The following is a 21,981-nucleotide window of genomic DNA, read 5'->3' on the forward strand; positions in this document are numbered from 1 at the left end:
CAAATCATTAAGTCTGACAGCAGGTCTCCTCTGTGATGGCCACTGCATTCAGATGCATTGGCCACAAACCCACGGTGACCCTTATATTTAGTATGAGTGAAACAGAAATGGGTTTGGGTCTGCTTGTAGTGCTGCATCCCTGACAGCCACCCACAGGATGCAGCTGTGCAACGCTGAATCCAAGGGAGATTCCCTGGATTAGAGATTGATTTGAGAATGACACATATGAAATGAGCAGCACTATACTTTGATTAGCAGGCAAGCTTCTGACTTTTTCTGCAAGGCAGGAAACAAGATAATGCACTGGGATATAGAGACAATCCAGTGTGAGATACAGCTGAATCATTAGGCAGCTACATGTCCTTTATATTCTACTTTTCTAAGGTAAATACTGTTAATCCAGCCACCACAAAAACCTGAAACTTGGTTTTATTCTCAGATCTTGGAGAACGACCATTATTATTACTACCATGATAACACCGGTCAAAGGCTTTAGTAACTGTGCCTACAGTGTTACAGACAATAAAGGAAAGGGCCAGAGTCATGCAAATTACTTCATGCACATCAATAAGGCTGTAAAGACTGCTCCTGTACAGGCAAGTTGTTAGAGACAAGATTAAGTGACAGTACAACATGAATTATTGAGAAACAGGAGTTAGTTACAAGAAGGGCAGGACACACGTTTTCTTGGTAAGCTCTGGTTTTAAGTAATTCACACAAACAATAAATATTAATTATTCATTACTATCAGGTCAGTTGCCTTTACATATCTTTCATGGAAATCATGTACCAGATGATTCCTGTCCTGGTTCGAGCCAGGATGAAGCCACTTTTCCTTTAACTGATTTTTTTTTTTCCTTCAGTAAGCTCTCTTTTAACTAACAGTAAAAGGAAGCCATGTAGTTTAGTTTTCAATCCAATAAGGCCTCTTTCCTCTTTCTCTCTCTCCTTCCCTACATGGGTGGGATGGGGAGGGGATTGAGAACGTTGTTGTTGATCCTGAGTCAAACTGTGACAATTCCTCAAACATGATTTAAGGACTAAGTAAAACTTTTGGAAATGTATTTGGAGAAATTTTCTTTCAAGCTGTTTCAGAGTTACTAAATCTATTTGCTTATGCCAAAGACACCAAAGCTTTAATTTATAACACGGGGCAGAACAGGTATTTGAAGGCCATCCATGATCTGGAGCTGTGGAGTAAGGGCTCAGTAATCATCACACAATCAGGGGGTTCAGACTTCATTGCCTTTCAATTAGTGAAAGAACAGGTTTGTGAATAGATGTTCCTGGGAAGCAGGAAATATGGCAGGAACCCATGGAACGAACATGTTCATCTATAGTTTAAACAGTGTGAACAACTAATTTATTTCAGGGGCTGTGTCAAACTGTTAGTATTCCTTTTCTTTACACATTTAAACTATAGATAAATATATTTCTGGAGGGAAAAAAAGAAAAAATAGAAAGCAAATGTATTTTGCATGCATAATTCATAGTAAGGTCCTAATTCTGCAAACATTTATGCATGTAAGTAGTGCACACCATTGGACTGGGACTAAAGCTGGCTAAAATATTTAAACGTATTTTGAATACCATTTGGAATGAAGAGAGCACTGGGAAACTAACTGTTTGACAGCTTCTATTTCAAAACCAGGATTTTTTCATTATATTTTAACAAAAACTGTTATCAAGACATCTTTCAAGGCAGTTATTGACTTTTACCTTCCCTGATAGTAATTACATGTATGATGAAGCATAATGAAACTACAGTTGATTTTGGATCTTAGCGGATTTCAAAAGGAATTCAGAACTATCACTAAGTTTTCATGTTTCAGAAGTTCTAGAGGGAGTAATTCATGTAACCAAAATGTTTATAATTTACAAGTTTTTCAAGATAAGAGTCAAAAATTGAAGTGGAAAAACATACCACTATGACAAAATAGAAAGGTACAAAACTGAAAAGCTGTATATCCTTCTTGTAAAGGAAACCCTTCCTTATAGTGCTAAAAGCATAACTGACTATAATTTCATTCTTTCTTCTGACACGATTATCATTCACATTGTGAAAAAAATTGGTAAACCTGGGTTGAAGAAGCAGCTTCTGATCATAATAAATGTGCTGCAAAGTTAAAATATTGAATTAACCCTTCAAATTATTACCAGTTCTGCTAGAACATTTGTGGAAAATGGTAGTATCTGATTTCAGGTAAAATGCAGCTAAGCTTTTCGAGCAATCATGTTTCAGAGCTCTGATGTCACAAAGAGTAAAGAGCTCACGTTCACTTTTTGAGAACGATGACATTTTAATGCTCAGCTGAAATTCCCCTAATGAACAAAGAAGAAGGTTGGTTTCACACTGTCTCCAGTGATAACTCAGCTGAAACTACTGGTGCTGACTCTTCTGATTGGAGAAAATCAGGATAATTCCCAGAGGCCGAATCTGCCTAGAACTAACAAAGAGGGTTGGCACTCGGCACCTGTGCTTATTGTGAAGTGTCAGAACTGCACAGCACATGCTGGTAGTAGCCATCTGCTACCTACATCGATATCCCAGTGAAGGTCGGTGTGGGGGACAGCCCTGGTTTTCAGCCCTGTGATTTGAGTGACAGAACACAAGTCATCTTGAGCCCTTTCTTCAGAGCATAAGTGATTTTTATGCTGTGAAACTGGATGTAATTTCTGTTCATTTCCTCTTCTCCTCTGGTGGAGACATCTTGGGATGTACTGGTCTGTTTGCACTAAACAAGAAACAAAAATTCTCTGTACTCTTAAACTCATATTTACTGCTTTGCTTGGTATTGGTCACATCAGTATGGAATGACAAGTTCTACGTAAGCAGCCTATCATGTGTTTTCCAGCTATGCAGGGGTATTTTTAACCTTTGCAATTATTAGTCTTGTTTTCCCATTCCTATCCCTCATATATCCTTATGTTTAACAGCATCGAACACTGTGATGAAGAAGCATTTTTAAATTTTATTTCTGCTTTACAATGTCTATCATTCTACCCTTCCAGTAAAAATATGGATTGCTTTAAACTTTTTCTTAAAAAAACAGCATACAGAGCAAGGGAAAAATATGTTTCTTTTTATCATGTAAAAGTATTGTTTTTCAAATTTAACTTCATCCTACATTTTATGACTTTATACTGAAGCATATAAAGAGATATAAAGAAGTGAGATAGAGTGAAGTAACAAAATGCAATGTCTAAGTCTAGATTTAGTACAAATTCTCTGTATTACTTTGAACATAATTCTACTGTTTTCCCATCTGTGAAAGAGGATCAGTATCACGTACCTAGTGCTGGACTTCTTAGGTTCGATATCCTGTTGTGTGCAAAATGGGGCACACCAAACGTACAGAGCCAAGAATTCACTGCTTGTCCAATTTGTGTTTAATGCAGATGACAGCCCTTATTGGAAAGAAAAGCCTCATTAATGATGTAATTGAAATCATTATGTGAGAAAATCTACTCACAGCATACCACTTTTGCCTGGTGTAAGTCTCACCTTCGGGTGCCCTCCTGGCCCCGAGCTTGACAGCATCAGCCTTCCTCCAGGGGGGGTGTGGGGGCTTTGCAGCAAACTGCCACCATCCCAAGGACATCTCCAGATGGGTGTGGTGTTGTGGCAGTCCCCTGCCTCCTCCTTCTCGGGTTTGTTTGGGCATATCTGCCCAAATGTGCTGCTGACCATGTGTGGAGCACAGAGTAAACAAAATATTCCCCTACTGTGAAGTGGAAGACAAGCCAAGAACTGGGGCAGAGAAAATTACAGGTATTTTTGTCAAATGAAATAAATAAATCATACATTACCAAAAAAATTAGAGGTCTTTGGGACCCTGTGATGGAGCTACATGAGACCCTATTGAGACCCGGGTTTGTCGTCATATCTGTATTAAAGTTAAAAGCAAGCTTTCAGACTCTGATGTTGTATTTACTCCTCTGGCAGTTTCATTCTTCTGATTCTCTCCATAATGCTGAACTGCTATGGCTGGATTCAAATTTAGGGATATTCACAGGAGCAGAAAGAGGGGGGGAAAAAAAATTAAAAAATAGGGGGGGCTCATTAGTCACATCATCTCCAGAAGAGAGGACCAAAGCATGATTTGACCTTAAATAACAAAAATCATGTAATCTTTAATTAAGGACTTTTCCTGTGAGTTTTCTCCTTACAAAAATGAAAGAAAACATATCTTACACTTTGCAAGACTTAGAAAGTAATGGTAATTGTGGCATATTATCAAATAGTCATCAGAAGCGTTCTCACAGTATTAGCACTGGATTAAAATTAATTTCTAACAGATTTTTCAATTTAATAGGTCATATTAATTTCATAGAATAGGTATTTCATGGCTTCCCGTATTCTTGTAGGAACTTTCTGCTTTCATTAATTGCTGCATTAATTGCTGAATGGGAAAGAGTCACTCTTAAATAGGCTTTTCTGCATTATCAAAAGTATTCATTAACATTAATTTTCATAGCAAGTGAATTTCAGAAGTTCAATTTCTGAGAAATGAAATTTTAAATTCCCATGACTATTCGCTGCTGATGTTCTTGGGGGCATTGATCCAGGAGGGAAACTGAAAAAAAAATATACCATTGACTTGCGTTATCAATCTATCTGAGCAACAAAGAATGCATCCTGAATTTTAAATACTACATATTTTTTAAATCTAGAAAATAAACTAGTTGGCTGTAGTTATTCTACAAGTGATTCTAGAGAATACTTTTCAACTTCTGGTTATTTACTTACTCATCAACAGAGGACTGCTTTCCTCTAAAGCATGGGTGCAATTTCTAGCTTATTTACAACCTCAGAACATTTTTTTTTGTTAATTTTATCCGGGATATTATGTTAATTCTATTATAAGCGAAGAATTTTCTATTACTAAGAAAGCAGGAGGAAAACCACTTAGTCCAATCAAAATTAAACTAGTTGGTGTCTTGTCATTGAACAGCTGTTACTCATGGCAACCTAGGGAAGAATACAAGAACAAGACAAGGGCAATACAGCCACCAAATATTCTTCTTTCCATTGAAAAGCTGCAGCTCAGGAGACTTCCCTGAGACACTTGAAAGTATTTCTCTTGTGTTTAATGACCCTCAACGGAGTTTTTCCCTTCCCAAAATTTTCAGGATGGTTTCAAACCAATGTTGGCTCTTAGCACTCACAGCATTCTGAGCAAGAACTTCTACAGCTTAATTGCTCATTACATGAAGAATTAGAACTTTGTATTGAACATGTTCTCAGCTAGTTTCTTTTGATGAATCCTAGTTGTATCTCCTAAAGCTATGCAAAACGTTAACATAAATTAAGACATAACAAGCCATATTTCCTTGTAATATTTTAGTGAAAGTGGATTACTGCTGCTTTCTCAACTAGAAGAAATAGAAAAGTGTCTGCCTTATCTAACAGGGAAACAACTTGTAAACATTAAATGAAGACTGATATATCTCTAGATTTTCAAGTTCTCAAACAGTTTTACCAGAAGTACTAAATATTATGTGGATATGCATAGAATGTAAACAAAAGTCATCACTGTTTGTTTGTAGCTATGACAACAGCTTTACACAAATTCCATTTCATAACATTAAACAGGGCCCTGCTATTTTTTCCTATGTGCCTCTGATTCCACAGGGAGATTCACAAACTTTTGGTTTCATAAAAGCTATATGACAAATCATGCCTTCAAAAACAATGTTATATTGGAAAGATAACATGTCATAAAAATTAGGAGGAAAATGGTGACAAAATCCCCACAGGAACTTCTCATGCATTTTTATTTTGCTATAAAGAAGATAAACACATTTCTAATGAAAAGTTCAGGATAAAATGTCAAAATAAATGCTGGTGAACAGCACACTACTATAGGCAGTTACAAAAAGGGACATTCAAGATGTTCTAATGCTTTATTCTGCAAATATGATCATGGCTTTCACAGCAATCACTGAATAGTGATTTTTATATTCATTGGCTAAGCATACGTAATTTCCATCTTGTTTGGAACATATTCCTCATACACCACATCATATAAATATGCTCAGTGTTTCTGCTGAAAATTGTCTCTAGTCATTTCTCCATATAGAACAGACATCCATTTCCAAGATTTCTCTTGTGCACTGGCTCTGAGCACTCTTTTTTACTGTAACTCTGTCCTAAATATCAGCTGCATCCCTCTAACTCAGTTCCTTCTGTAAAAGGCAGCAATCAAAATCAGACACATCACAAAGGTAATTGCAGGACTCGGCCAAAATTTTGCCTGATAAGTGGGAAAAAGACTTTCAAATTTTTTTTCTCCAAAAATATCGAATCATTTATGTCCAGTTTTTTCCTTTTTTTATCCCTTCTAATTCTAGTACCACTATAAACAGTCAGTGCAATTTTAACCTAAATGTCAGGATTTGCAAATTAGGGGACAATGTTTAAATTTTTCCTTCTTAATTTTAGTCTCAACTGCATGGTGTCGTGTTAAAGAGCACATGCCTGAATTAACCTTCCTTAATTTCCCCTTTCTCTAAATAATTTCTTTCTATGCTAAACAAAAGCTTTTGTTTTAATTTCAATGTTGAAAACATATTTTGCAAAAGTTCAAAGGCACTACGGAGAAACAATAAATAACAGGGTCAAAAGTTCAAACCAAATTGAAAATGGGAATCTTGATGTTGAAAGGACATTAGAGAAGAGCTCAGGGAAACAATTCTTGGTGAGGTCTTCTTGGTGCATTAGAAGAAGCTGCGTTTGAGAGTGGCTTTGTGTGAAAAAGCTGTATGATGACAGCTAACGTGTTTCTGAATCACTAAAAAAAAAAGGAGAAATTAACCTGAAATTCTTTGCTTCTTCATGAAGCAAAATTAACCCTTCTCCTCACCCAAATACTCAAACTAAAAACTTTCCCAAATCCAGTTTTTTTTTTATAAACACCCACAGAAACTTACAGATATAATTTGGTGGACACAGACATTTTCTGATATTAACTCAAAACCACCACTGGCCGCCTTCTCATTCCAGGTCAATTTTTGTGATGCTGCTTCTCTACTTCATCATCATGACACAGCACTGGCCATCACCTGGTAGCAATGGACACCAGGAATCTGACAGCTTCAGTCAAATTCACATCCAAGTCACACTGAAATAAAGAATTACTTCTAGATCCATCAGCTTGATTATTTTTCAGTTTTGTCTATATTGATTCTATTAATAGATGGTGTTACCTGAAAAAAAAAAAAAATATATTGAAATCTTTCACAAAACAGTTAAAGTATTTGAAAGCAAATATTTCCGATACAATAGTACATACACAGATGTAGGTGGAAAATTGCTTTCTCTTCCTCTTTTTCTTCTTTCTGTACTTGCTAATCTTCTTCAAGCAGCATTGACAACATTCCCCTCTTTTTTTTCCCCTCCATATTTTATTTTCACTTTCAGCCACTTGAAAATAAATTAACACTGATAAACAATTACATTTCAATTTTTTAAAGTCTCTTCAAACACAACTCTTTCAATCATATACATTGCCTCAATCCTTTAATTAATTACAAAACAAAAAAAAATTACGTTTTGCTGTATTTAAAATTTTTTCACTTTAATTTCAAATTTTGGTGAGACAGATTGCAGACAATTGGATTGCACTAAACAGATGGTTAAACTGGACATACATGCCTAAAGTGTTTATGGTATCTCTCTTTGAAGTTCTACATATGCCCAAGAGATTTAATGAATAGTGGTTTAATGATAGTTACTCTCACTCTAAATGAAGTCAGTAATAACATTTAATGACAATGTCAACAGGCACTGCTAATATCTACTGCCCCCTTCTTTTTTCATCTTTTCCCCTTTTTGGATTGACTTGCTGTACAGTGTCTCCTTCTCTCCAAGAGAGCAGACATAATCGCAAATGCGTGCAAACAATTACAAATCCATGCTACCCTTCTGCCTCGTTAGTCAGAAATCTGAGGGGGGAAATGCCACCACTAATATGGCTTAAAACTCACTTGGTCCGATTTCTGTCAGGTTTTAATCCTATTACTACAAGTGATTATTAACTAGCATTGTATGTAGTGAAAACTCTTGCATAAATAAATAAAATGCATCTGTGTGTGACCCTCTGAAACACATCAACTCTCCTAAATCATGTTCTCTGCTATTATGTATGTTATTAACTTTGATTTTTCTTGTTAAACCACTCTTCATAATTCATGTTATACTACCACCATACTGCCAATGATCATGAAATTAGTGCTTCCCATGTGGCAGTATTTTCTTTGAATATTACTATTTACATAATAATTGTCTCTCCAGGCTATTACTCTAATCAATATCCAAGACTGTACATGAACATATGAAGAAAGCTTTGTCCCAAACAGTCTACATTATGAACAGTTAAATGTAGGGAAAAATTATCATTAATTATATTCTTTAGCAGATGGGCTGCAGTAACAAAAGCATAAGCTGAATCAACCAAGGATTAAGATTTCTGTCTTGTTCAGAACTTCAACATCTTTCAAACCTTTAAACTTCGCCCCCCAGTGGGATCCTAAGAAATTGTTCACCCACTTCGGACCTACTGTTGCCTCAAACCAGTGTTGGTCTCTCGGGCAATTTATGGCCCAGATGGAGCAGTTAACTGAAGAAAGACGGTATCTCCTTGGGAACTGGAAGGAGAAAAGTACACAGTACTAATCACACTTTTCTTTGTACACTGTTCTCTCATGCAAATTCAACAGGTTTTTACAAATGCTGACTTGTTACCATAGCCAGTCTTGACAATGCAAGCATTGCATTCACCTTCCTGTTCACCCTATTACCAACATTTACATCTTGGCACACTCCTCCCATTTGAAATATCAGATACAAGCACCGTCAAGTTTCTTTATGAACATAAGTTGGCCTCATTTTCAAAACTGGTAATGAATACCTATGTTATGTGACACCAGAGCACACAAAAAATAATGGTAAAAATGCTAAAGAAATTATCAGAAAAATATGCATAGACACTCACATATACAGACATATTTTATTGTATAATTTTTTCTTACTATGTTTTTTGTAATACTAGTTCTCTGCTAGGAAGAAGAAAATATATTTGCAAGACTATGATGCAGAACTTTCATATTTTGATTAGACTCTTGAGTAATACAGTCCGTTTCAGCTTTCCTTAGGCCTGATATACATTAACCACATTGTTCTCTGCATTTCATTTTTCTGGCTGTGACTTAAACACAGAGGGTGACTAACAAATATGTATGGGTGTGCATATGTGAATCAGATGGAAATCTATATGCTTTAGTGACTGTAAATGTATTTATAATAACAATTAATATATAAACTATCAATATGTAGTGTGACTCAGATTAGGAGCTGAACAACTAGAAGAACATTGCTTTAAAACATGATGTCAAGGACTACACAGATAAACCACTGGATTTTTTTAAAAAATCATCCACATCACTTGAAATTTACATTTCACATGCTGGCTCTGGTGTATAGTACCTGAAAGTTAGTACAGATTTGTAACGCAAATGTAAAATGTTTTTTGTTCGAATTTTAACTACATTTTTCTTTTATGCTACGTGTCACAGAGAGTGGGAAAAGACAGGCTCATGAACAGGCTGAGAAAGGCGAATATTTTACAGTTTAACACTGCATGAAAATGTCACCGCGATTTTGTTTGCTAAGTGGAAAATGACTCCATAAAGAAAAATTCAAATGAGAGCAATCCATCCAGTTCTGTTTCCTTGGTGGCAGAGGACAAACAAATAAGCAGCTCCAAACCCCCTATATTTCCCATGGGAGGGACATGGGATAGAAGGAAAGCCCTGGGCATCTGTCTTCCCACGCATCACTGTGGTGGAGCTCATCAGATGCTGTGTCCAACAGCTCACATCCAACCTCCAGATTCTCTGGGTATATCATTTGTTTTGCCTGTTGGTAGAAAGCAAAACTGTTCATTAGCCCCCCCTTTCCAGAGCAGGAGATGTAGGCACTGCAACGTGCTAAAAGTGATGATCTTCTAAACTTTCTGACTGAGCTCATTTATTTCAGTAAAACAAGGATGTCATGGGGAAATGATTACCTGTTACTTGTTCTCATTCAGCTTAAATAAAGGCTTCAAAGTTAAAGCATTACTAAACTGTGTTATTACTATAGATTTTTAATATGAATTGGACAGCTGCATAAATCTAAAATTACATAATCAATGATGCTTACATGCAAGTCATTAGAAGAGACTTCTAAGTGTATCACATTTTCACTTAAGGCCAAAATTCATTACTCTTATGTCATCTGTTCCACAAATGTCTCTGTAGGTTTACACTGGAAAAGGGAGTAGTTGGATGCTTTACTTCAATCATAGAATCTTAGAACTATTCCAGTTGGAAAAGACCCTTGGGATCACTGAGTCCAGCCGTCATCTCTACTCTACAAAGTTCTCCCCTAAACCATATCCACCAACACCACATCCAAACGACCCTTCAATCTCAGAACCTGACTCAGAGCGCTCATGTAAGACAACTATCCCTGACCATTATTAATGAGGTATCCTGATTTTGGAGTGGTTCCAGTTTGGAAGTTGGATTCCTAAGGATCACTAACGAGGTCCCAATTACTGTGCAGTGGGGAAAGTGTGGGTAATAGAGTCATAGTCAGGCTCCAGCTTCAGGAGAGCTGCAGGCTTTAATGGACTGTTTGACCTTGGCAAAAATCTGTATTTTCCCCTGTAAGGGGGAGACAGGAAGGCTCAGGTGGTTCAAGCAAAAGTTTCCACCCTGTCACGTATACACACAACTCAAAGGATAACAAAAACTAAAAACAAGAGACAGAATGGAATACCTACGTAAATGACTAGGTATCATACACATTCTGAGATATTTTTTTCCATATAGATAATCTTCCAAACTTCTGTAAATCATAGCAAATTTAATATGGCCACAATCTCAGTGTGCTCTGTTTCTAAAATGGGTCAATAATTTCTTAATTTTTATCTTAAACTAGATACAATAAACTTTATCTTTCCCAAATCTATTATTTAATGCACTTAGCCATGAAACAAGGGATAATTAGTAATGATCCATGGAGCCAGTGTATTGTTCTGAACACATCTCTGCAGTTCTGCATGGTTATTCAAGCACTGAACTACAATATCCTTTTTCTAGTGGACCCTGCAGTGTTATATTTGGTTAGAGAAAATTGCTTCCAATAAACAATCACATTTTCAGGGACTTCAAGATGGAACTCTGAAAAGAGAGTAGGCCAACCACAAACTATTTACATGCTTTACTGCAACATCAGACCAGTATTTTTACAAAGATTTTTTTTTTTCTCATTTTTATCAAAACTAAAGATGATCAAAACTTCTTAACTTAGAAAGTTCCCTCTGTGGCCTTCCCTTGACCCTCACCCAGTCTTACTTTACTCTTGTAAACTTAAACAGTTCTCAGGCTGGGATAACTTTGAATAAAATCACAGTCAAACTAAGGAATCCTAATTTATCCTTTTGAAAATCACAACAGAGATTCTTAGAACAAAATTTAGTAATCAAAAATAATAAATTACTTTGATAATGTGCTGAAGTTTTACTTCTGCAACTTCAAAATGGAAATTTTCTTCTACACATTTCCCATTATTTCAATACTAACAATCTGTTTCTTGGAAGTCATTCTGCTCTGACAGCATCTCACATGATACAGGAATGCTCAAAATATTAGATATTAGTAGGCAGTCTTGTTAAACACCTGCCTAAAGATTTAAAGTAGCCTGGTACAAAAGCCAATATTCACAGTAACATTGAATCATAGAATGTTTGGGGTCGGAAGGGACTTTAAAGATCATCTTTATACAAGACCCCTGAATGGGCAGGGACACCTCCCACTAGACTAGAGCCCCATCTAACCTGGCCTTGAACACTTCCAGGGAGAGGGCATCCAGAACTCCCCTGGGCACCATGTTCCTGTGCCTCATAACCTTCATAGTGAAGAATTTCTTCCTAATGTATAACCTAAATCTCCCTTCTTCCATTCTTAATCCATTACCCCTTGTCCTCTCACTAGAAGCCCTGTAGGAAGTCTCTCCCCAGCTTTCCTGTAGGTGTCCTTCAGATACTAAAAGATATATCAGATATATCTTTGATTCTCTTAGACCTTTTATAAGAAAAATTGGAACAGATGTAAAAGAGTTAACATGGTAAGTTTAACAGTAGTCAGTAGTTAGTAATTGAAAAATTAATAACATTACAAACAATACAAGATAATAGTCTATTTTATTAGTCTTATGCACCAGCTGGGTAACGGTAGTGGGGACAACAGAGATCTCAAAATCCCAGGGCCAATCTATCTGAGCTCCTAATTTTTCCTTATCTGCTTTACAGCCTTACAGTGCTGTCTCTCCAGCTGTTTTGAAAAAACATCCAGTGTTTTGAAAAATGTTATAGGGATTCTCAGGCAAACTGGCCTGGGAAGCTAATCTGTTAATAGGTTCCAGACTCAGATATGGATTTTTTTATATCATTGGCAAGTCAAGAGAGAAACCACTTTTTAGTGGTACATCTAAATATATAGAGTTTTTAAAGAAAGGAAAACACTGTTCTGGTGCTGCAGTTTATTTCACATTGCAGATTTTCATTTCATCCCTACCTTTTCTGAAATATGAGAACCTGATTCATTAAAAAATAAATTATTTAAATTGTCAGTCTGCCTGGGGGCAGGGAGGCTCTGCAGAGGGATCTAGACAGGCTTGATCAATGGGCCAAGGCCAACTGCATGAGTTTCAGTAAGGCCAAATGTCAGGTCCCGCACTTGGGCCACAAGAACCCCTGGCAGCGCTACAGGCCCAGCAGAGAGGGACCTGGGGGTGTTGACTGACAGCCAGCTGAACATGAGACAGCAGTGTGCCCAGGTGGCCAAGACCTGGCCTGTATAAGGAACAGTGTGAACAGCAGGACCAGGGAAGTGATCTTACCCCTGTACTTACCATGGTGATGCTGTACACCGAGTACTGTGTGCACTTTTAGGTGCCGCAGTATAGGAAGGACACTGAGGTGCTGGAGAGGGTGCAGAGAAGGGCAACTAGGCTGATGAGGAGTCTGGAAAACAGGTCTTATGAGGAGAGGCTGGAGCTGTTCAGAAAAGGAGCTGAGGGGAGACCTCAATGCTCTCTAAAACTACCTGAGAGGAGGTTGTAGTGATGTGGGTGTTGTCTTCTTCTCCCTAGTGACTAGTGATAGGACAAGAGGAAATGGGGTCAAGTTGCAGCAGGGGAGGTTCAGATTGGATAATAGGGAAAAATACCTCACTTAAAGAGTGGTGAGACATTGGAACAGGCTGCCCTGGGAGGTGGTGGAGGCACTGTCCCTGGAGGTGTTAAAAACGTGGGTAGACGTCATGCTTCAGGAAATGGTTTAGTGGTCACAGGGGTGCAGGGCTGACAGTTGGACTTGATGATCTTGAAGGTCTTTTCTAACCTTAATGATTCTACTATATTTGTCTGATATCAGAGTAATATGCCAATATTACAAAAAAGTCTAATTACCCCAGAAATCATTGTATGGCATTTAAACATAACATGTAGATACTGAAATACCAGCTAAGAAAAAAAAAAAGGCAAAAAAAAAAAAAAAGGGCAACTGTTGAGAGAATTAACCTGGGCTTGTCCAACAGCTCTGACATACTCTCAAGCATTCCAAGAAAATGCTGGCAATAGTAATCCTAATTTTACTGGTATTTTGTAATGGCATGATGTGACAAGTCTAGAACATAGCAAGAGGTTTTCATTACCAGAGAGGAGGAAGATATGTCTACAGAAAGGTCAGCTTTGGCTAATGTTTCCATTATCATCGTTTTGATAGAAAACTATAGAGGTGATGCCTTTAAGAAAGGCATCCAATACTCAAAGCACATTTATACCTCTTAAAATCCACATCTTGCTGTACTCTGCCGATAATGAATAGCCTCAAACCATGCCAAAACAACAGCACTTTTAAGTGAGAGAGCAGGGGAGATGAAGAATAAATTTAAATTTAATAAATTATGGAATAAAACTTGTAAAAAATGTTAAGCAAGGATAATTTTTTGTACCTGTAGAGTCTTCAGGAGTGTGCCCTTCAAAAAATAAAAAATTAAGGAAGGTTTCCTTAAGTATTCATTATAAACCACAAAATTTGAATCAGAAACGTGCACAACTCTAGCACCAGTTAGCTTCTTTTCATCTTTCCTGCCCTGGAAGCTGTGTCTGAAACAATTTAAAGCTTCTGTCAGCAAAAGCAGGAAACGTCAAAGGAAAACTATTAGGTGATGGAAAGGCATTCTAGGTGGCAGGGATCAGCACTATTAGGCAAAAGAGCGACAGATTATAGGAGAAGAGTGAGAGAAGAAGGTCAATGCAGAAATTTGTGACACATTTTAAATTCTATATAGTTAAGTAGAGTCATTAGCTAGTTACATTTCTGTTGTGTTTGTTTGGGTTTTTTTCCAAGTACCACAGAGATACATGGTATTTATAGAAAATCATTTACCATCCAACCAGGTGAGATATTTTTGTTCAATAACAAAATCGTAACAACATTTTATTCTTTTAGACTTAGACTGCATACTCCTATCCAAGCCATACTCACACTGATCTACATGTACCTTTTATGTCACTCATGTGAGAACTTCAAAACCAAGGTAGCAGAGTGATTCTTTTCTGGTGAACCAAAGGAAAGATTATCCAGTCTCTTGAACAGAAGTGTCCAACCCAAGGAGATATATACCCATGGAGTCCTAATAGTAGGAAATTGACCTTGAAGAAGAGAGTTCAATGGAATCATTAATTCATTAAAATACTGACCCAATTTAAATTATCAATTTGATTTTACAACTGCATCGGTTAATTCTTAGTAGATCAGTATCATTTATGGTCACTCAGCCTTTCTGATACCTTTGTTGTATTTTTATTTGTTACTAACACTAATAAAACTCATAAAAGTAAGAGGGCTGCACCATATTTTTAAGTTAACAGTATAAGAATGACCTTGAGAAGGTAGATAAATGTGATTATTTACTTGAGATATAGTTCCTCTAAAATGAGGTTTTTGATGCTCAACTCAGAAACTTTCTGGCCTGAGGACAGTGCCTCACAGGGTGCAGGACTGAGGCCTTAACCTTTCTTTCCCATTCTCTCCTCAGCAAACCAAGGATGCTAATTCTCTGAAGCTCTGCAACATTCTCAGAATGAAAATCTGTCAGGACTAATAAGTGTCCTGAACTTTGTATTTGCTGTAGCAAATAGCAGTTTGCCTTTTGCCTTAAGCAATGATAAGGAAATCTACCAACAGTTCAGCATTCATACAGTGTGCATGTATTATTTAAAACCATATGTAAAGGTGAGGAATAGTTTTTGGTATCTGTTTAGAAAAATTTTAAATACCATACATAAGTTATTAAAAGTTTAATAACTACTTTATGTATTTGTATGCTTTTCATTCACTGGGTAACAAAACCAATTGTGGGATCTTCTTTTGAATATTTACTGGAATGTCAACCAAAATTGTGAATTAGTGAGCTAGAATTTATTCAGCTTTTGATTGAACAAAAAATTTGTTTATGCACCTGTATGCATCTTGCTCTGTTTATACTACTTTACTTAAAAGGTCTAAGACTGTAGCTACATCCCTTGGTATTCGTACAGCAAAGTGCAGCCTCTGCTCGCACCTGAATAAATGTGAGATAGCGAGCTGATTATTTCTGACACTCAGTGAAGTGAGAAGCAAACTTATTGACAGAAATCCATGTGCAACACTAAGAAATTAAGAGGAGGAAAAGGTAACCTGCCTGGATCAGTTGTAAAGAGGTAGCCAGCCCAAGTACTTTCATCAGATGAAAAGTAAAAGACACTAAATTGAAATGTTACTATCAAATAATAACATGATCAAATATGTCAAATAAATCAAATGCTAGTAGCAAATAAAAATTATCTCAGGAACCAGTACCTTTAAAGCAAGCATGCAACTGCTTCATGAAGTGACAGCAGAAGATAACACTTCATACAGGGTATCTGTTAGTGCAAGAATAATGGCATTTTATTCTAATTATGCTTTTACAAAGTGATAAAAATACAGTATCCTTCTGCTTCTGCATGCATATTCCTGTGTTTTCAGTAGCTTGTTTAAAAGGGCTCTAATTCTGTAGGCACAAAATTTACTCTCTTATCAAAGTCGCAGGCTTTGTGTTTATTAAAAATGCTTCTTCTCACTGCAGTATTACCAGCTACAGCAATTTTGAAACGCTGAGAAAATGTAGCTAAAAAAACACAATCTCTGCTAGTACTTAGGAAAAAAAATAATAATAAAAAAAAATAACCCAAAAGAGTGAAACCCATGCTGTGTTTGTTTCCATCTATGATAGCTTTTCATGTATTTTAACCACAGGATTCTTCCCATGATGTATTAATTATGGTCTACAGATAAAATCATTATCATTATGTAATGAAAAATGTGAGTAAATTCCTTTAAATCATGTGCAGTAGAAATTCAGCAAATGCCATGCAATTTTTATATTGGCATTTCTCATTACCAGGTTGGCTCCTACATACCATGGATGTTATTTGGCATTTCTTTTTTCCTCATGACAAACAAGCAGAGATTTACAGAAAGTCTCTCCAAATAGTCACACGTTGCTCTTCTGTATATTAAAGAACACCATGTCAGCTCTCCACATACAATCTCTTACTGCCTCCCCTATCCTTTCTCTCATAAAAGCCTTGGAATTTCTATTTGTGCTCACCTGCTCCACTTAAGTGGATAAAATGGCTTGGCAAGCAGGGCTCAGCTAAGCATTCCTAGAGCTTTTGCTAAATAAAACTCCCTTTCTTCAGGGAGTCTGCAAAAGTCCACAAAGAGCAATTCTCCCAGACAATATATTCCAAGTGCATACTGATACACCTATGTACATTTTTTTTTTAAACTGTTGCTTAGAAATTTGCCTTGATTTTACAGCTTTAAGAGTCACTGAAGATTACCTGACTGGAAACGGCTCAAAACATTTAACACGAGACTGAAAACTCAACTTCGAAGTCTCTGAACGTCTCCTAGCAGATGCCAGAATAAAGAAGTGATATCCTTATGAAATACATTGTCACTGTTTATCACTACAAAACGGATTATGTGGGGTGGAAAGCACACAAGTGGTACACAGGGAGGCCATCTCTTAACAGCAGGGACACATTCAGGGGGAAGCCAAGGAGGCACTTCTGTTGGGCTCAACATGCCAGGAACACAGATCAATTCATAACCAATTTTAGCAAGTAGTCCATAAGGAAAATAAGACTTTTGTAAAAAAATATGTGATGACACACAAGAAGGAAAGAATATGGGAAGGACTTGCAGTGTCCTGCATTACTCTGCTCCTCTAAACTATAAAAAAAAGGAGGTATTTGCTGCAGCAAACTATGAGCATTGCCATGCTTCAAATGATTTGTGGTGTACTCCCTTAAGGATTGCCTGAGGATGTAAACTGATCATGAAACATTAGCTTACATTATGTGCTTCTGTAAGAAGTTGGTCTCCTAAATTACATACTTTGCCTTCTTTAACATGGCTAAAAGAAGATACTTTCATTCCATACCCTGACATATTAATTTATGCATGTGCGTGGGTACAGTGTACATTCCATGTATTCATGAGAGAAGCAAACACTCCTCAACAAGTACAAGAGCAAAATCAAGGCTCTGTATGACCTAAAAAGTAAAATATCTAATAAACAGCACTGAACCAAAAAATCCCAAAGAATTTTTACCAGTATTATACTTTTAAAGAATTCCTCTTCTGTACAGCTGTCTAGTTACCGCTCCTACAATTATTTCACTGCAAAAGTTCAAAGAAGATACTAACTAACAAAACAATTAATTTCCTAAAAATGTTGTTACTGCAATAATACAAACACAGAGCCAGACTCAGCCAACACTAAGCTCCCTTGCCATCAGTCATGGGTGATGTGAAAGACTCCTCCTACCTGGCAGGAAAAACTGCTAAGTTGTTTTTTTTGTTTGTGTTGGAATCCAGAGATTTGCCACTAAGTTCTTTTAGGCCAGCATGACCTTTAAAAGATTTTAAAGATCTTCTGTCATGCAGAAAGCCCACAGTGACATGACACAGCATTATCCAGTGTATGTGACATCTCCACTGCCTCGATATTCAGGCACTCCAGGACAGATGGTACTTGGGAAAGTGTAGCAGTAAAACAGGCACTGAAGATCTGACTCAAAACCAACCATGTGAAGAATCACTCTTTCTCCTAACTTTTCAGAATAAAATTAAAGATGAAACACTTGCTTGACTCTACTGCAGATAGTTTGATAAAATATTGTTCTAAGAGACCCTAACCACATGACATAAGTCATTATAACATAAATTGATTCAGAAAAGATTTAATTAATTTAATGCATCTGGCTGCAATTATTATTCTGCATTTATTATGTAGAATTTTTATTAGCTTAATGGTTTTATACATCCATCAGATAGCAACTGAAAAAAATTCAGTTACTCATGAAGAATGTGAATAAATCAGCCGTGACTTTTTTTTTTTTAATAGTTTTATTTTAATGATTTGCTATTTTGGCTCTTACCAGTAATGACAAATTTCTGCTGCTTCATTGAGAAAAAGCTCTATCCAATATCCACTGAAGGCAAGAAAAAGATTCAGTTGTAAATGTCTTTAGACTATCTTTATAACACAACAATTCCTCCAGTGTTTAGATATAATTCACAAGGATTGCTTCCATTTTATATGTTTTTTTTTAAATACAAAAGTAATTTTAATACTTAGAATAAACTCTCATGTCATTGACAAACCATTCAATTTTTATTTTCTCAGTGCTCTGAAGAATGACTGCATCTTTTTTCTTGTCCTATGCATGTATGGTGAAACCCTGCAAACTCCTTTGACATTTTAAATTATGGCCTTTTTAAAAGATGGCCTTTGACATTTTAAAATTTGGTTTGGCTTCAAATCAAGATAAAAATATTTAAAGTTGCTCTGTAAAGGGAATTAATGCGTTTTAAAACCTTGACAGAAAAAAAAATAATCAGAAATGTATACCAAAACTTTGATTTAAAATTGATGCTATTCATTGCAGCAGTAGTGTACACACTATAAAAAGTTGGAACCTATTTTGATCTGTATAATTGAACTTAGGTGAGCTTAGTCAAACTGCATTGCGTGGGGAGAGTCATGTGATAAAATGACATCCTTCTATCCATCAGTCTCCCTGCTGGACCCCAGACTTGACATCTTCTCCCTTGTCTGTGGGTTTGCCTGACATTCTTCCAGGTGTCCCTGTGACACGCCTACAGAAACCAAAAGATAAGCAAGCTTTTGAAGAGATGAGAGGTGGCCCTGCTGAGTGCTCACTGCTTGGCTGTTTTGTATTCACTGCCTACAGAAAAGCAACCTGTCTTTCTGTGGATTAACCTTGCCAGTTCATCACCAGCTTGGCTTTACTGCTCTAGCATGGAAAGGTAAACAGAAGGTTTCAGAGTTAATAGAGCTCTGTCGCATTTTGTATCCAGTACAAAGTCTCTTTAGGCTTACAGTCCAAAAATGGCTTAAAATGGGCTTTTGTAAGTGTCCCGAGGTGTTTCTTCCACTTAAGCATGGCTTGGGGTTTATGTTTACTTAGAAAATTAAATGGTTCTTTTTGAATGATTTCTATTTAGATACAATTTAAAGCACTAGTAACTTTTAAATACCAGTTTTAAGGACACTTCTGATGTAAAAACGGATTTATTTAGAAGCAGATGAACTCCACAGCAATCTCATCCTTTGCAGGTTACAATTGTTATAGCCAAGATTAATTAATTAGAAATCTTAAAGTTAGGATTAACTCTTGGATTCAATTCAGACATCCTTGGCAAGCTTGTGGCTCTGGCACACAAATAATTTTGATTTTTAAAAGTTAGTGTTATACCAACAATAAGTACTTTGAAAAATCCTAATAGCTTGGAAGGTAAAAGGAAAAATATTACAAAACTTATGCTAAAGTAAGTTCTTCTGCATTGTTCCAGTTGGGTGTTTCACTTCTGCTCATCTATTTAAATTTTATCTAAGGGTAAATAGTTTTCATAGAGCCATTATTTTCATTGTGTACCACTTCATCCTCCTAACAAGAGTCTTATAAAAACTCTTAGTTTTATGGTTAAATGTTGAGGGGGAAAAATAACACTGTTCTAATGTAAACAAGGCATAGAACTATCGGAGATTGCTTCTCAAATGACGTAACGCAGGAAGTCAGAAATTATTAAATCTGGACCAAGATTTCATTTAGATAGGTTTTTCCAAAAAAAATTTCAGGGAGATTCTCTGTAAACAAGACAACTGTCACTGAAGATATTCTCTTATCTCCAGTATTAGCTTTCCCAAGCAACCAATGGAAATCAGGTCAAAAGACACTTTTTCCAGAAAAACACAAACATTGGTGGGATCAAGCTCCATCTTGGAATGAAACCACTTAATAAAATCATAGCTTTGTAGTTATTATCAAGGAAGAGAAAGAGAATAAGAATTTTCAGAAGGAAACAGGGGAAGAGGGGAAAAATTTGCTTATTGCAGCAATAAAATGACTGGCTAGCAAGATTACTAAGCAAAATAAATTTAAGAATAACGACAACAATCTAGTCAAGTTGCTATCAATGTGCAATACAAAGCATCACAATAATAATTAAAGATATGCTTTTAAAATCTAAGATATAGTTTAGGATTCAATGTATCCAATAATTAAAGTACTTTGATTATTAAATGGATGAAAATTGGAATGCAACAGAAATTACTGAGTATGCCAAAAAGGAAATTAATAAAGAGTTTGACTACATTTTAAAATAGATTAATATAATTAAATAAGAGTCTGAGCTTGGTAGTTACTACAATTTGAATCCACACTGTATATCTAAGCTGAATTACCCATTTCAGCTGTGATCTAGAGTTGAAAAGTATTCTTTAAATCACATAAAATTAATTCTCTATATATATTAAAATATCAGAAAATCTGGCTTTCTGTAACAGCAAACAAAATATTAACTATTCTACAAGCCTTGAAAAAAATAAATAAATATGCAATTCCATTTGTTGTAAGCTGGAAAACCTTGACCACTTTGCTCATAATAACTAAGCAATTACCCCTTGACCAAACACTGATGGTCTGGACTGTTAATGGGATATCATATTTTTTTTTCACCAAGGGTCTTGCATCTCCTTTTCTGGTAGTAGTGACTTCAAAAGGTGTGGTTGTGCCTCCCCTTGCACATTGTCCTGTCTGCATCCCTTTTCCAACTCTCCTTCCCTGGTGCACCAAGGTGGGGCCAGACGTAACGTGGCATAAACAGTTACCTTACTTGGAGACAGAGAAAGTGTTATTGAGTTCAGAAGGATTAGGGCCCATAATCCTTACAACATTTCAGTTTGGATTGTGTAGCTGTAACTACAACATGCAAAAGGTCTCTGGCCGTTTCTTCATTCTGGAATTTTATTCCTAGCACATCCCTAAACATTTCCTCTATTTTAACTTTAGCCCAGGTACACTAAAAAAGCACTAATTTCTTTCTACAATTTTATTATTGCACAATATTTCAGTTAAAAATGATTTGGCTTGTATCTTCTGGCAAGGAGAATTGCTGATTTTATTAAATATTATCCATCAACTTAGATAAATGTGTTCATTTTGCAAAGTTATTTTTGCAAAAGTGTTAAAATAAAGGCATTTGTGGTCTGTCCTAAATAATTTTTCAGTACGTTAATACATGGCTTCCTATTTTTGAGCAGACTTATGGAAATTCTTATTAACTGTGGTTTTGTTTGCTTTTTATATTCATTGATGCTCAGACCCCTAAGTTGGTAAAAATCCCAGGAAACCAGTCAGTCATTCATTTCTGTAAATACATATGCATGAACTATAATTCATAAAGCCAGGAATTGCCAAGAATAAAAATTTATATTCACTGTCCAAAGAAAAGGAAGAATTCAATT

The 21,981-nt window shown here is 36.2% G+C and overlaps 1 long non-coding RNA gene across 7 annotated transcripts in view; it reads right to left on the reverse strand.

Annotated features, from left to right (window-relative positions):
• Positions 1-7,515: 7,515 nt before the first annotated feature.
• LOC127384797 (uncharacterized) overlaps positions 7,516-21,981 on the reverse strand; it is a 126,907-nt gene continuing 112,441 nt past the window's right edge. For 6 of the 7 annotated variants that reach the window (XR_007889499.1, XR_007889505.1, XR_007889501.1 and 3 more), the window contains 3 exons: positions 16,559-16,647; positions 14,617-14,767; positions 7,516-9,919 (listed from right to left, as the gene is read on the reverse strand). This is a non-coding gene — a long non-coding RNA (uncharacterized LOC127384797). Of the gene's footprint in view, positions 9,920-14,616; positions 14,768-15,956; positions 16,022-16,558; positions 16,648-21,981 lie in introns of all 7 variants that reach the window. The other variant, XR_007889502.1, reaches the window with a different exon arrangement.

The sequence above is a fragment of the Apus apus genome, chromosome 4, assembly GCF_020740795.1.
Source record: "Apus apus isolate bApuApu2 chromosome 4, bApuApu2.pri.cur, whole genome shotgun sequence".
Taxonomy (NCBI): Eukaryota; Metazoa; Chordata; class Aves; order Apodiformes; family Apodidae; genus Apus; species Apus apus.